The sequence below is a fragment of the Triticum aestivum genome, chromosome 6B, assembly GCF_018294505.1.
Source record: "Triticum aestivum cultivar Chinese Spring chromosome 6B, IWGSC CS RefSeq v2.1, whole genome shotgun sequence".
Lineage (NCBI taxonomy): Eukaryota > Viridiplantae > Streptophyta > Magnoliopsida > Poales > Poaceae > Triticum > Triticum aestivum.
The window spans coordinates 308,069,000-308,084,312 of record NC_057810.1 but is presented as its reverse complement, the minus strand read 5'-3'; positions in this window follow the sequence as shown (position 1 = coordinate 308,084,312).

The following is a 15,313-nucleotide window of genomic DNA, read 5'->3' as shown; positions in this document are numbered from 1 at the left end:
TAGCACATTTAGACAAATTTCTCCCATTATCAGTGATGATACTATGAGGATAGACAAAGCGGAAAATCGGCTTCTTTACAAACTGAACTGCAGTAGCTGCCTCAAAATTGTTGACCGGCTCTGGCTCAACCCATTTGGTAAACTGGTCAACCCCACCAAAATGTGGTTCTTCTTATCCTTAGACCTCTTGAAAGGACCAACCATATCAAGCCCCCAGACCACAAACGACCAAGTGATTGGGATCATCCGCAATTACTGTGACGCCTAGATAATCAGGCTACAGTAATCCCACGTTAACGATGCCACATCACCCCGGTTACTGTTGCTAACCTCTCGTTAGTTCAAAACCGGTTCAAAAGTCAAACTCAAAACATGTCAAACAACAAAAGTTTTCAAACATTAAAACAAAAATGTTCAGAATGTGACTTTGTTAAGTTTACTAAATTCGGTACGACCTATGTGTTTTAAACAAAACTAAAGTGTTAGGTAAATAAAGAGAAAACATAAAAGAAAATAAAGAAAAAGGAAAGTATAAAAAAATAGAAAAACAAACTAACAAAAATAAAACAAGGGCCACCCCCCACTGGGCCACGACCCAGTTAACCGGCCAGCCCACTAACTAGCCAGCCCAACCGCACACTCTACATTCCCCCTGGGCGCCCGAAACCCTATCCCCACTCGCTCACTCCCCCCCTCCTACACAACGCCTAGTCCCCGTCATCCTTGTCTCCTCCCGAACGCGATCTGGATCGGGGCTCCTTGCTCCTGCGCCCATCGCTGGCGCCCCGTCATCCTTGTCGCCCGTCTTCAACCACCACCGCCTGAGGCCCCGACGACGGTGCCGCTCTCTCGGTCGCCCCATCTTGCTGGACGCACCTGCCACCTCGACGCCGTGCACCTGCCTCGGGTCGTCGTCCACCCGTCGCCTCGCCGGCGCCGCCCGATCCGCCCCACCTCGTCCGTGTTGCGCTCGCCCCCGACAACCACGTCGACCCAGACGCCCAATCCTGCGCCGCTCGGCGCTGCTCGCCGGCATCGTCGGTCGTTGTCTTCGTCTCTCCCCGAGCGGCTTCCTCGCCCCTCGCCGGACTACCCCACCATGGCCGCCTCGCGACCTCGACCTCATCCCCGACCGGCCTCCTCGAGCCATGCCGCCCCCGCTTCCCTCCATCGCTGGTGAGGCCCACGGCCTCCCCTTTCCCTCTGCCAGTGCCTCGCACCTACTGTGCTGCTACTGCTAGCGTCCATTGCTGGTATTTAGTCGACGCGGGCCACAGCGCCCATACGGTGGGTACTCTCCGCGCGGCATTTGGTCGCCGGAGCAACGAGATCGATGTACGTCGCCCCGTCGGGTGGTTGCCGGCGTGCACCACCGTGCGGGCGTGCGTTTTGGCCGCTCGGTTCCCCCCTGACATGTGGGCCTGCCCGGTTTAATTAGGAACTAACCTCCCCTGTTTTGTTAATGGGGCCATTGCCTAGTATGGATTAATGCAATAACCCCCCTAATAAGTGTATGACAAGTGGGCCCTCTCTATTAACTAAAATGGCTAATAAAAACATTGTTAAATATCAGCCAATGACAGGTGGGTCCACCCTGGTCTGTTAACCAGTCAAAAGTGACTATTGACTGCTGACTCAGCAGTCAATAGGACCCACTATCAGCCACACATGCAAACGGCTGGGTACACTATGCGTGTACTCATAGCATTTTACCATTTGTTTTGGATTAATTCAAATTTCTGAAAATGTTTAAATTAACTAAATAAGATTAATTAACCTAATAACAACTTAACCTAATTAACTATTGTTAACTAACTAACCAACCAATGACATGCGGGACCCACATGTCAGTTTGACCAAGTCAACGCCCATTTGACTGCTGACGTCATGATGACATCAGCAGACACTATTCTGGATAATGTTAGAATTAAATAGATAAATAAATTCAGAAAATGATTAAAACTTCAGAAAAACATAGAAAATAAACCATAGCTCAGATGAAAATGTTTTCTACATGAAAGTTGCTCAGAACGACGAGACGAATCCAAATACGCAACCCGTTCGTCTATCACACATCCCTATCATAGCAAACCTGCAACATTTCACCTCTGGTTCACCTGTCCGAAAACGCGAAACATCGGGGATACTTTCCCGGATGTTTCCCCCTTTCGCCGGTATCACCTACTACCACGTTAGGGCACACCGAGCGCCGTTACTTGTCATGTCATGCATCATCATGCATATGTTTGCATTATATTTATTGTTTCTTCCCCCTCTTCTCTTGCTAGACACCGAGACCGACTATGCTGCTACCCAGTACGACTACGGAGTTGACGACCCCTCCTTCTTGCCAGAGCAACCAGGCAAGCCCCCCCCTTGATCACCAGATATCGCCTATTCTTCTCTATACTGCTTGCATTAGAGTAGTGTAGCATGTTACTATTCGGTTACTCCTATTCTGTTGCATAGCCTGTCATTGTTGCTACAGTCGTTGATACCTTACCCACAATCCTAAATGCTTAGTATAGGATGCTAGTTTATCATCATTGGCCCTACATTCTTGTCAGTCTGCCTTGCTATACTATCGGGCCGTGATCACTTGGGAGGTGATCATGGGTATATACTATACATATATACATACTATACATATGGTGACTAAAGTAGGGTTGGCTCATTGAGTACTCGCAAGTGATTCCGATGTGGGGGTTGAAAGGAGAGGTGGCTCCATCCCGGTAGAGGTGGGCCTGGGTTCCTGACGGCCCCCGACTGTTACTATGTGGCAGAGCGACAGGGCAGGTTGAGACCACCTAGGCGAGAGGTGGGCCTGGCCCTGGTCGGCGTCCGCGGTTACTTCATAATAACATGCTTAACGAGATCTTCGTATTTGATCTGAGTCTGGCTACTGGCCTATATGCACTAACCAACTACGCGGGAACAGTTATGGGCACTCGACATCGTGGTATCAGCCGAAGCCTTCTTGACGTCAGCGACGGAGCGACACGCGCCGGATTGGACTGGAACGCCTGCTCTTGTATTAGGGAGGCTAGGTCTGCTTTCGGCTGCCCTCGGAACATGCAGGTGTGCAATGGGAGATGGGCCCAGACCCCTGCGCCATAAGAGTTAGACCTGCATGCTGACCACTCTGTTGTGCCTAGGTGGGGCTGTGACGTGTTGATCTTCCGAGGCCGGGCATGACCCAGGGAAGTGTGTCCGGCCAAATGGGATCGAGTGTGTTGGGTTATGTGGTGCACCCCATGCAGGGATGTTTATCTATTCGACTAGCCGTGTCCCTCGGTAAAAGGATGACCCGGAGTTGTACCTTGACCTTATGACAACTAGAACCGGATACTTAATAAAACACACCCAGACAAGTTCCACAGACAACCCGGTGACTGCTTTTCCACAGGGCGACGAGGGGAGGATCGCCGGGTAGGATTATGCTATGCGATGCTACTTGGAGGACTTCCATCTACTCTCTTCTACATGCTGCAAGACGGAGGCTGCCAGAAGCGTAGTCTTCGATAGGACTAGCTATCCCCCTCTTATTCTGGCATTCTGAAGTTCAGTCGACTGATATGGCCTCCTTACACATATACCCATGCATATGTAGTGTCGCTCCTTGCTTGCGAGTACTTTGGATGAGTACTCACGGTTGCTTTGCTCCCTCTTTTCCCCAGTTTCCCTCTTCTTCTTGGATGCCGCAACTAGACGTTGGATCCCAGGAGCCAGACGCCACCGTCAACGACAACTACTACACTGGAGGTGCATACTACTACGTGTAGGCTGCTGACGACGACCAGGAGTAGTTAGGAGGATCCCAGACAAGAGGCCTGCGCCTCTTTCGTTCTGTATCCCAGTTTGTGCTAGCCATCTTATGGAAACTTGTTTAACTTATGTCTGTACTTAGATATTGTTGCTTCCGCTGACTCGTCTATGATCGAGCACTTGTATTCGAGCCCTTGAGGCCCCTGGCTTGTAATATGATGCTTGTATGACTTATTTATGTTTTTAGAGTTGTGTTGTGATATCTTCCCGTGAGTCCCTGATCTTGATCGTACACGTTTGCATGCATGATTAGTGTACGATTGAATCAGGGGCGTCACACGTTGGTATCAGAGCCGACTGCGTGTAGGAATCCCCCTTCCACACTCGTTGGCCGAAGTCGAGTCTAGACATTGCAAAACTTGTACTAACATGGCTGTGTGTTTTACGGGCTCACGTCGCCATTGGGTGGTATTACTATCTTTTATTCCTCGTCTATATTCTGGGACTCTAATATCTCTACTATTCGGGTTAAATGAATTTGCTAACTCTGACATTAGGATCTCATGATCGCATCCACCCGGAGAGCCCCTTTATTGCAGAGGATCGTCTGCTGCATCGGAAGATTCTGAAGATACTCTCTGATGTTCTCTCGAGACTCTGTGCCCGTCACTTTTGCAATCCCCTACCACCGATACATCCTTATGGATAAATACTTACACCTGACCTTCTTACTTCCATTCCCAGCTGCTCCTGTTATGACAAGAAGAATCGAATTATTGTTCGACTATTAAGAATCTCTTGAGCCACTGCCTTACTAATCTTTGTCGCATGAATATCCCTATGGATAATTCCTCGCACTTATCGAGTATCCGCTCATTCCCAGATGTTCATGTGTTTCGCAAAAGACTTCGAAATACTATTCGATCTTCCAAAAATACTGAGCAGCCTATTGCTCTTGAAATCCTTGTTTGCTAGCATTATGATTAATCCCATAAATCTGGTAATATTATTGGCATCCTTTGTCATTATCATTTTGAGTCCATTGATTCAATATGTTTCGAATACTCGCAATCCTCAATCAGATCCTATGATTCATTATTCCCGCTCAGATATCATTTTGAACAGGAGCTGGTTCTCGACCAATCAAGTTGTCGTTGAATGTACCCCTAAGCCTACTCAATTTATCCATCCTTAATCAGAGCATTCGCTTCTGATCCTTTGATTTAAAAATCATAATTTCTTTGTTAGTTAATCGTTGGATTATTTAGATGTGGTATAAACCGATGCATTTGTGTTCTTTCTTCCTCTGGTTGGGTACCTATACTCACATCAGCTCCGGTGTGTATCGTCAGATCCTTTGTTGAATTATCATCCGACAGTGTCCTTCATATAAAAAAACCTCAAGAAGTTCTTTGCCTGATGCATAATGCCATTGGAAAATCCTATTTTCTAATTTGGCCAACCATGCTCTACTTTTGAGTTGGTGATATTTTCTCTTGAAGCTTTTCGTATACGTTTCTAAGATGACCCGATGGGTTGAACCTATGCCTCCCTTAATCTGTGTGAACCCGAAAGTTTTCCAAGGTTTATACTCCTCTGGTAATTCACCAGGTAGGTATTTGCACCCAAATCATTTTTTAGAGTAGTGAATGAAAGGTTATGCATTGAAGAAGTGGGAGTCGACCTTGAACTTTGTGTTCATGCCCATGGACACGATGTAGATCTTATCATGGAAGCTTCTCTTAAATTAATTATCCCCTTGGTATAAGTTCATCTTATATCTGGGATTTGATCTTTTACAATCGTGGTTCCGGCCATATTGTTCTTCTTTGATCCCGTTTCTCGGAGAAGTTAAATTACTTGTCTTCTGCACCTCATTTCACCTGTCAAGCATCTATTCTACTCTACCTTCGAGTATTACCCCCTGGTATCTCAAGGATATCAGCCCATTGCACTTCCTCTTATGAATTTCTGATGAAGTAATACCTTTCCCCGTCATAGTCACTCCATGGGTTCTAGGTTGTCGTTAACCGAAAACACCAGGTTGTGAATCAAATCAACACTGAGATTCAGTACTCCCAGTACTTTGTTGTTGAGAATTTTAATACCCCATCATGTCATTCCTAGCCTGATCGGCTACATCATTATCGTGCTAATTTTAACTGTCCTACCTGGTCCTTCTTCCCGGAGCACAATTTTTGACAATGAGCCAAGCTTATGTCGATTTTCCTCATCATATCATTTTGCCTTGAACAATAAGTTTGATTTCGAGTTTGTGTCGTACCCATGGTTCCAATAACCTTTCGCTTCATCATTCCTTTGACTTGATGTTGTCGCTGATTGATTTCATCTTCACGAAATCTCTCGACAAATGTGTCGTGATCTTCATCAACCTTATGAGCTCTTCCAGGATATCAATAAGATTCACGAAGAGAAATACCATCCTTGCCCTCGAAGAGTTTTGTTATCATCGGCCACTTTATTGCCTTCCCTCCAACACAAACTTGTTCGTGTTTTGTGTTATACCTTGAGTTACTTGCTACCCAGCATTGTTCTTCTTTACCTTGGATATTACCACCTTTTATGTCAAGAATGTCGTGGAAATTTCACCACCTCTTAAGAATTCTTGGTATGGTGATACTTCTCACCATCACCATTCTTTCTTGGGTCCTCGTGTTGATTCCAACCAGGGTACCAACAAGTGAGCGGTGCTGTTTGGATTCTGCCCTTCTAGCAACCCTCTTGCTTTGAAGTTAATGATCGGCCGTTCATTCTTAGACTATTGATTACTGAATCACCATTCCGACGTTGGTCATGCAACCCAGCCCATATTCGGTTGCACCTTTCAACCAATGTTTAATTGTGTATGTTTTCCTCGAGCATACATCATTATACCATTTGATCTGACAAATGTTATCTCCTTGTTCACATAATTGTGGAAATCCATCATTTGCTAATCTCGATGAGTTGTTGCTGAGTCTATCAGCCACCCCTCATACTCTCCTTGATTTATTAATGAACTCTTGTTTTGGGACTTGCTTCCATAGTTCATTTTCTGAGAATCTTATAATGTCATCTCGATAATTTGTGTTGCACTTTCTTCTCAGGCATCCTGAATCTGAGGTATCCTAACACCAATTGGATCTGAGTCTCGATCTGATATGATGGTTGGAACACATTTCCAAGATTTATAATGTTGGTCTTAAATAACCTAGTAAGGTGATGTCATGCCAAGCACCACCTGGCTGGAGGGCCTATCATTATAATTTCTTTTGCGAGGATAACCATTCTTCCTGGACGAAATTGCAAGACTTATTTTATAAGTTGCTCCTAATGGATCATTTGTGTATCCAAAGTCTGGCCCTTGATTGAAACACCATATCATTGCTACCTCGAAGCATCACTATGATACCACACTCATCGACAAGAACATTGGAGGCGCGATGCTAAATGTTTCTTGGTCAGTTATCCAAACACCGTTGTATGGGTAACATCTTGATTAATCCTTGCCTCTTGTCTGAATGGTTGGGTACTTGCTCTCCTACCATGTATGCCATGTTTTGCTTGTTCATGGGAAGGATATACCCCTGGAATATGTGTTTTGACACATTTTCCTTTCCATTGTTCTGTTTAATCGATAATCATATTTTCCTTTCCATTGTTTGGTTTAACCTTTCTTGTGATCTATATGATCTAAGCAGTAATATTCTCCTGCTTATGTAAACCCCTCGTTGTACAATTCTGTTAGCAAGACCCTGTTACTATTGTTGATGACATTCCGGTAGCCATCGATGGACGAGAACTTTTCCTATTGGTCTGCCTTGTTCAACGAGCAGGAATATGGTTCTCTTTGTCCATCGCCCTTGGTACCGACATTGTTGGCGACATAACTGACAGACTAATTTCTGACATGCCATGCTATCATGACCATGCAAGATGATATCACCCTCCCTATTTCTTAACCGGCATGGTGGGCCCATAACCCACAGTTCCACAAGATCGAAACCTGACTCTCCTATACCCCCCGGTTTCCAAAGTTAATTCCTCGCACTTGGCCTCGTATGTGATTCACGAGCCACCTTCCGAGAGATCATCAATTCTGGTATCAGACACAATACTTATTCCCATTGCTTTGAACCCCTTTTCATGCCCTGCTTCAGGCATCGGAAGATTGCCTGCCCGCTCGAAACTTCCCATGATACCTCCTTACTTTGCTCTCAGTATTTTTGTAAGTTTCAATTCAATAGTTACCTCCGCCACCTTCCTCGATGTTATCGACCAGATAGTCGACCTTGTAGAGGTCAATTCTCCCGGAATGCCCACCCTTTATTCTTTCGTAAGTACGATGGAGTTCGTGAAGAAAAGAATGCCGACTTCATCATGATGACCTGAAGCAGAGAAATGAAGACATCAATGTAATGGATAGACCTCTTTGAGAAGAGCAGCCATGACCGAGAAGACTCTCTAGAATTTCATAACCAGAAGTTTCCCCTGTACACAACCTCTTAAATCTCGGGACGAGATTTCTTGTAATGGAGGAGAATTGTGATGCCCGGATAATTAGGCTACAGTAATCCCACGTTAACGATGCCACATCACCCCGGTTACTGTTGCTAACCTCTCGTTAGTTCAAAACCGGTTCAAAAGTCAAATTCAAAACATGTCAAACAACAAAAATTTTCAAACATTAAAACAAAAATGTTCAGAATGTGACTGAGTTAAGTTTACTAAATTAGGTACAACCTATGTGTTTTAAAAAAAACTAAAGTGTTAGGTAAATAAAGAGAAAACATAAAAGAAAATAAAGAAAAGGAAAGTATAAAAAAATAGAAAAACAAACTAACAAAAATAAAACAAGGGTCAACCCCCCACTGGGCCACGACCCAGTTAACCGGCCGGCCCACTAACCAGCCGGCCCAACCGCGCCCTCTACTTTCCCCCTGGGCGCCCGAAACCCTAGCCCCACTCGCTCACTCCCCCCTCCCACACGACGCCCACTCCCCATCATCCTTGTGTCCTCCCGAACGCGATCTGGATCGGGGCGCCTTGCCCCTGCGCCCATTGCCGGTGCCCCGTCGTCCTTGTCGCCCGTCTTCAACCACCGCCGCCTAAGGCCCTGACAATGGTACCGCTCTCCCGGTCGCCCCGGCTCACTGGACGATCCGGCCGCCTCGATGTCGTGCCCCTTCCTCGGGTCGTCGTCCACCCATCGCCTCGCCGGTGCCGCCCGACCCGCGCCACCTCGTCCGTGTCGCGCTCGCCCCCGACAACCGCATCGACCCCGACGCCCAATCCCGCGCCGCCGGGCGCTGCTCGCCAGCATCGCCAGCCGTCGTCTTCGTCTCTCCCCGAGTGTCTTCCTCGCCTCTCGCCGGACTACCCCACCATCGCCGCCTCGCGACCTCGACCTCATCCCCGACCAGCCTCCTCGAGCCACGCTGCCCCCGCTTCCCTCCATCGCTGGTGAGGCCCACGGCCTCCCCTTTCCCTTTGCCAGCGCCTCGCACGTGCCGTGCTGCTACTGCTAGCGTCCATTGCTGGTATTTGTTTGACGCGGGCCACATCGCCCGTTCGGTGGGTCGTCTCCGCGCGGCGTTTGGTCGCCGAAGCGACGAGATAGATGTACGCCGCCCCGTCGGGTGGTTGCCGGCATGCACCACCGCGCGGGCGTGCGTTTTGGCCGCTCGGTTCCCCCTGACATGTGAGCCTGCCCGGTTTAATTAGGAACTAACCTCCCCTGTTTTGTTAATGGGGCCATTGCCTAATCTGGATTAATGCAATAACCCCCCGTAATAAGTGTACGACAAGTGGGCCCTCTCTATTAACTAAAATAGCTAATAAAAACATTGTTAAATATCAGCCAATGATAGGTGGGTCCACCCTGGTCTGTTGATCAGTCAACAGTTATTGTTGACTGCTGACTCAGCAGTCAACAGGACCCACTGTCAGCCACACATGCAAACGGCTGGGTACACTATGTGTGTACCCATAGAATTTTACGATTTGTTTTGGATTAATTCAAATTTATGAAAATGTTTAAATTAACTAATTATGATTAATTAACCTAATAACAACTTAACCTAATTAACTATTGTTAATTAACAAAACAACCAATGATATGCGGGACCCACACGTCAGTTTGACCAAGTCAACGCACTATTGAGTGCTGACGTCATGATGACATCAGCAGACACTATTCTAGATAATGTTAGAATTAAATAGATAAATAAATTTAAAAAATTATTACAACTTTAGAAAAACATAGAAAATAAATCGTAGCTCAGATGAAAATGGTTTCTACATGAAAGTTGCTCAGAACAACGAGACGAATCCGAATACGCAGCCCGTTCGTCTGCCACACATCCCTAGCATAGCAAACCTGCAACATTTCACCTCTGGTTCACCTATCCGAAAATGCGAAACACCGGGGATACTTTCCCGGATGTTTCCCCCTTTCACGGGTATCACCTACTACCGCGTTAGGGCACACCGAGCGCCGTTACATGTCATGTCATGCATCGTCATGCATATGTTTGCATTATATTTATAGTTTCTTCCCCCACTTCTCTCGCTAGACACCGAGACCGACGCTGCTGCTACCCAGTACGACTACGGAGTTGATGACCCCTCCTTCTTGCCAGAGCAACCAGGCAAGCCCCCCCTTGATCACCAGATATCGCCTATTATTCTCTATACTTCTTGCATTAGAGTAGTGTAGCATGTTACTGTTCGGTTACTCCTATTCTGTTGCATAGCCTGTCACTGTTCCTACAGTCGATGATACCTTACCCGCAATCCTAAATGCTTAGTATAGGATGCTAGTTTATCATCATTGGCCCTACATTCTTGTCAGTCTGCCTTGCTATACTATCGGGCCATGATCACTTGGGAGGTGATCACGGGTATATACTATACATATATACATAGTATACAGATGGTGACTAATGTCGGGTTGGCTCGTTGAGTACCCGCAAATGATTCCGATGTTGGGGCTGAAAGGTCAGGTGGCTCCATCCCGGTAGAGGTGGGCCTGGGTTCCCGACGGCCCCCGACTGTTACTATGTGGCGGAGCGACAGGGAAGGTTGACACCACCTAGGCGAGAGGTGGGCCTGGCCCTGGTCGGTGTCCGCGGTTACTTCATAACAACACGCTTAACGAGATCTTGGTATTTGATCTGAGTCTGGCCACTGGCCTATACACACTAACCAACTACGCGGGAACAATTATGGGCCAACCAGGAAAGTGTGTCTGGCCAAATGGGATCGAGCGTGTTGGGTTATGTGGTGCACCCCTGCATGGAAGTTTATCTATTCGAATAGCCGTGTCCCTCGGTAAAAGGACGACCCGGAGTTGTACCTTGACCTTATGACAACTTGAACCGGATACTTAATAAAACACACCCAGACAAGTTCCACAGACAACCCGGTGATCGCTTTTCCACAGGGCGATGAGGGGAGGATCGCCGGGTAGGATTATGCTATGCGATGCTACTTGGAGGACTTCAATCTACTCTCTTCTACATGCTGCCAGACGGAGGCTGCCAGAAGCATAGTCTTCGATAGGACTAGCTATCCCCCTCTTATTCTGGCATTCTGTAGTTCAGTCCACTGATATGGCCTCCTTACACATATACCCATGCATATGTAGTGTAGCTCCTTGCTTGCGAGTACTTTGGATGAGTACTCATGGTTGCTTTGCTCCCTCTTTTCCCCCGTTTTCCTCTTCTTCTCGGATGCGCAACCAGACATTGGAGCCCAGGAGCCAGACGCCACCGTCGATGACGACTACTACACTGGAGGTGCCTACTACTACGTGTAGGCTGCTGACGATGACCAGGAGTAGTTAGGAGGATCCCAGGCTGGAGGCCTGCGCCTCTTTTGATCTGTATCCCAGTTTGTGCTAGCCATCTTATGGCAACTTGTTTAACTTATGTCAGTACTCAGATATTGTTGCTTCTGCTGACTTGTCTATGATCGAGCACTTGTATTCGAGCCCTTGAGACCCCTGGCTTGTAATATGATGCTTGTATGACTTATTTATGTTTTTAGAGTTGTGTTGTGATATCTTCCCGTGAGTCCCTGATCTTGATCGTACACATTTGCATGTATGATTAGTGTACGATTGAATCGGGGGCGTCGCAATTACTGAGCCGAAACATGAGCTTGCCTTGCAAATTTGTCACACCCATCACACTTACTAACAATATCCTCTGTGTCTGCATGAGCCGTCAACCAGAAAAATCCATGACGAAAAGCTTTGGCCACCAGTGATCGTGAGCCGGCTTGATGATCGCAGTTGCCTGCATGTATCTCTTGCAAAATTTCACGGCCCTCTTCAGGAGAGACACAATGTTGGAAAACACCAGTCACACTGCATAGATGTAACTCGCCATCCTTAATAGTCATAGATTTAGAACGCCGGGTGATCTGTCGCGCCAAGTTGTCATCCTCTAGTAACTGGCCATGACTAATACAAGCTAGATAAGGCTGCGTCTAGTCAGGAATAGCATGAAGATCCGCCGCCAGTTGACCCTCCGGGTCAGGTATAGCAAGATTCTCCTCAGATGGTAACTTGACCGAAGGAGTATGTAAAACAACGTGGAAAGCATTAGTGGGCACCGGATTATGTTGAAACCCAAGCCGGGACAATGCATCAGCTGTCTATTTTTCCATCGATCAATATGGTCCACCTGGTAACCCTTCAAGTGACCAGCGATATTATCAATCGCCTGACGATAAGCCGCCATGAGCGGGTCATTAGAGTCCCATTTACCCGAGACTTGCTGAGCCACAAGGTCTAAGTCGCCCAGACATCTGACCCGGCTAAAATTCATCTCCTTGGCCATACAAATCCCATGGAGCAAGGCTTCATACTCAGCTACATTGTTGGTACAAGGAAACATTAACCATAAAAAATAACATAATTTATCACCTCGCGGGGAAGTCAAAATAACTCCAGCCCACGAGCCTTCCAATTGCTGGGAACCATCAAAGTGGATTATCCAGTATGTGTTGTCAGGCTTCTCCTCCGATGTTTGCAACTCTGTCTAGTCATTTATGAAGTCCACCAAAGCTTGAGACTTAATGGTTGTCCTTGGCGCATATTTCATGTTATGAGGTCCAAGCTCGATTGCCCACTTAGCAACCCGGCCTATGGCTTCTCTATTTTGAATAATATCCCCCAAAGGATCAGAGCTAACCACAGTAATAGGATGCCCAAGAAAATAATGTTTCAACTTGCAACGCGCCATGAACACCCCACCAGCTTCTGCGAATATGGGCATCTTTGCTTGGATTCATTCAAAACCTCACTGATATAATAAGTCCGCCGCTAGACTGGGTACTCTTTCCTTGCCTCCTTGCGCTCTACGACAGCTACCATGCTGACTGCTTTGTTATTAGCAGCCACGTATAGGAGCAAAGGCTCTTTGTCTATAGGAGCAGCCAAGACGGTCGGCTCAGCTAATTGTTTCTTAAGGGCCTCAGACCCTTGATCTGCAGTATCACTCCAGACAAAGTGGTATGTCTTCTTCATCATTTTATATAGAGGAATTGCCTTCTCTCCCAGTAGACTTATGAACCAGCTCAAAACCACAATGCAACCTGCCAGACGCCGAACATCATTGACACACGCCAGCTTAGAAAGTGAAGTGATGGCCTTAATCTTCTTCTGGTTAGCCTCAATGCCCTGTTCTGACACCAAGAAACCTAGCAATTTGCCTGCAGGCACGCCAAAGACACACTTGGCCGGGTAAAGCACCATCTTGTAGACCAGAAGATTGTCAAAAGATTCTTTCAAATCATTGAGAATAGTCTCCTTCTTCCCAGACTTGACCACAAGATCATCCACATAAGCATGAATGTTACGCCCAATCTGACTGTGAAGACAATTCTGAACACAACACTGATAAGTCATCTGAGCACTCTTTAGCCCAAAGGGTATAGAAACATAGCAGGAATCCCCAAAAGGTGTGATGAAGGATGTCTTCTCTTGGTCTTTAACTGCCATATTGATCTGATGATAACCAGAAAAAGCATTCAGGAAGCATAAACTCTCACGACCCGCCGTTTCATCAATGATTTGGTCGATACGGGGGAGAGCAAATGGATCAGCCGGACAAGCCTTGATAAGTCTATGTAATCAACACACATACGCCACATGCCATTCTTCTTAAGTAACAACACGGGGTTAGCCAACGACTCAGGGTGAAAAACTTCCACGATAAACCCAGCCGCTAAGTGCTGGGCTATTCTTCTCCACTAGCCTTACATCGCTCTTCATTGAAATGACAGAGGGACTGTTTGACCGGATTAAACTTGGGAACCACATTAAGGGCGTGCTCAGCGAATTCTCTAGGTACACCTGGCATGTCCATGCAAAGATGTCCCGATTCTCATGGATGAACTCGATGAGCGTGCTTTCCTATTGGGTTCCATATTAGCCCCCAAAGTGAACTACTTAGATGAGTCGCCATGGAAAATATCCACCTATTTGGTGTCATCAGCTGACTTAAACTTCAACATAGGGTCCTACTCAGTACTGGGATTCTTCAAAGGGGTCATATAGGGTGGCTCAAGATTGTCCTTATAAAAATTTAGCTCCTCAGTAGCACACGCTGATTCTGCATAAGCTGCATCACCTTCCTCGCACTCCAGGATGACATTTCGATCACCATGAACTGTAATCATCCCGTTTGGCCCTGGCATATCTTAAGCAGCAAATAAATGTAACAAGGGTGAGGCATAAGCTGAGCATAAGCCAGCCGACCAAACAAAGCATGATATGGACTCTTGATGTTTACCACCTCAAAGCACAAGGACTCTGTCCTGTAAATATGATCATCACCAAAAGACACTTCCAACGATATCTTCCCCACGGGATAACCGACTTACCAGGCACCACACCATGAAAAACATATGGTGGATGGCTTGAGATGCTTGTCAGTCAGATTCATTCGGCGAAAGGTATCGTAATATAATATGTTGATGCTGCTACCACCATCCATGAGCACTTTGGTGAACTTATAACTACCCACATGGGGGGCTACCAACAATGCCAAATAGCTCTGACCATCATAAGTATTGGGGTACCATCGCGTCAACCGTATTGACCGCACGCTTATGAAACTTCTGATCTCGCTTGCAAAAACTTGTAGTGAAAACGTGGTATTGACCTCTGTTAAGTTGCTTCGGATTACCTTGATATCATGACTGATTATTTTGCTGCTGGTTAAGGCTGTGATTTCTGAACTCCCGCATAATAAAATAATCCTTCCAGGCATGAGAGGACAGCCTGATGGGGAGACTATGCTTACGGTTCATTAAGCGCTGCCTCAAGGTTAAAAGGCTTTGATCTGCCAAAAGGCGACTTACCATTACCGTTGCAGCGCTAGTTTTTGTACCAAGTGTTGGTGCTAGCCACTAGATTTGACCCACCATCGGGGTGTCTGCGCTTACCACCGTTACCCTGGTTATTGCCATTATGCCCTGCCATATTCAGCTGTTGCCCCTTACCATTGCCACTCTTCTTGCCCTGTTGGATTTCTCA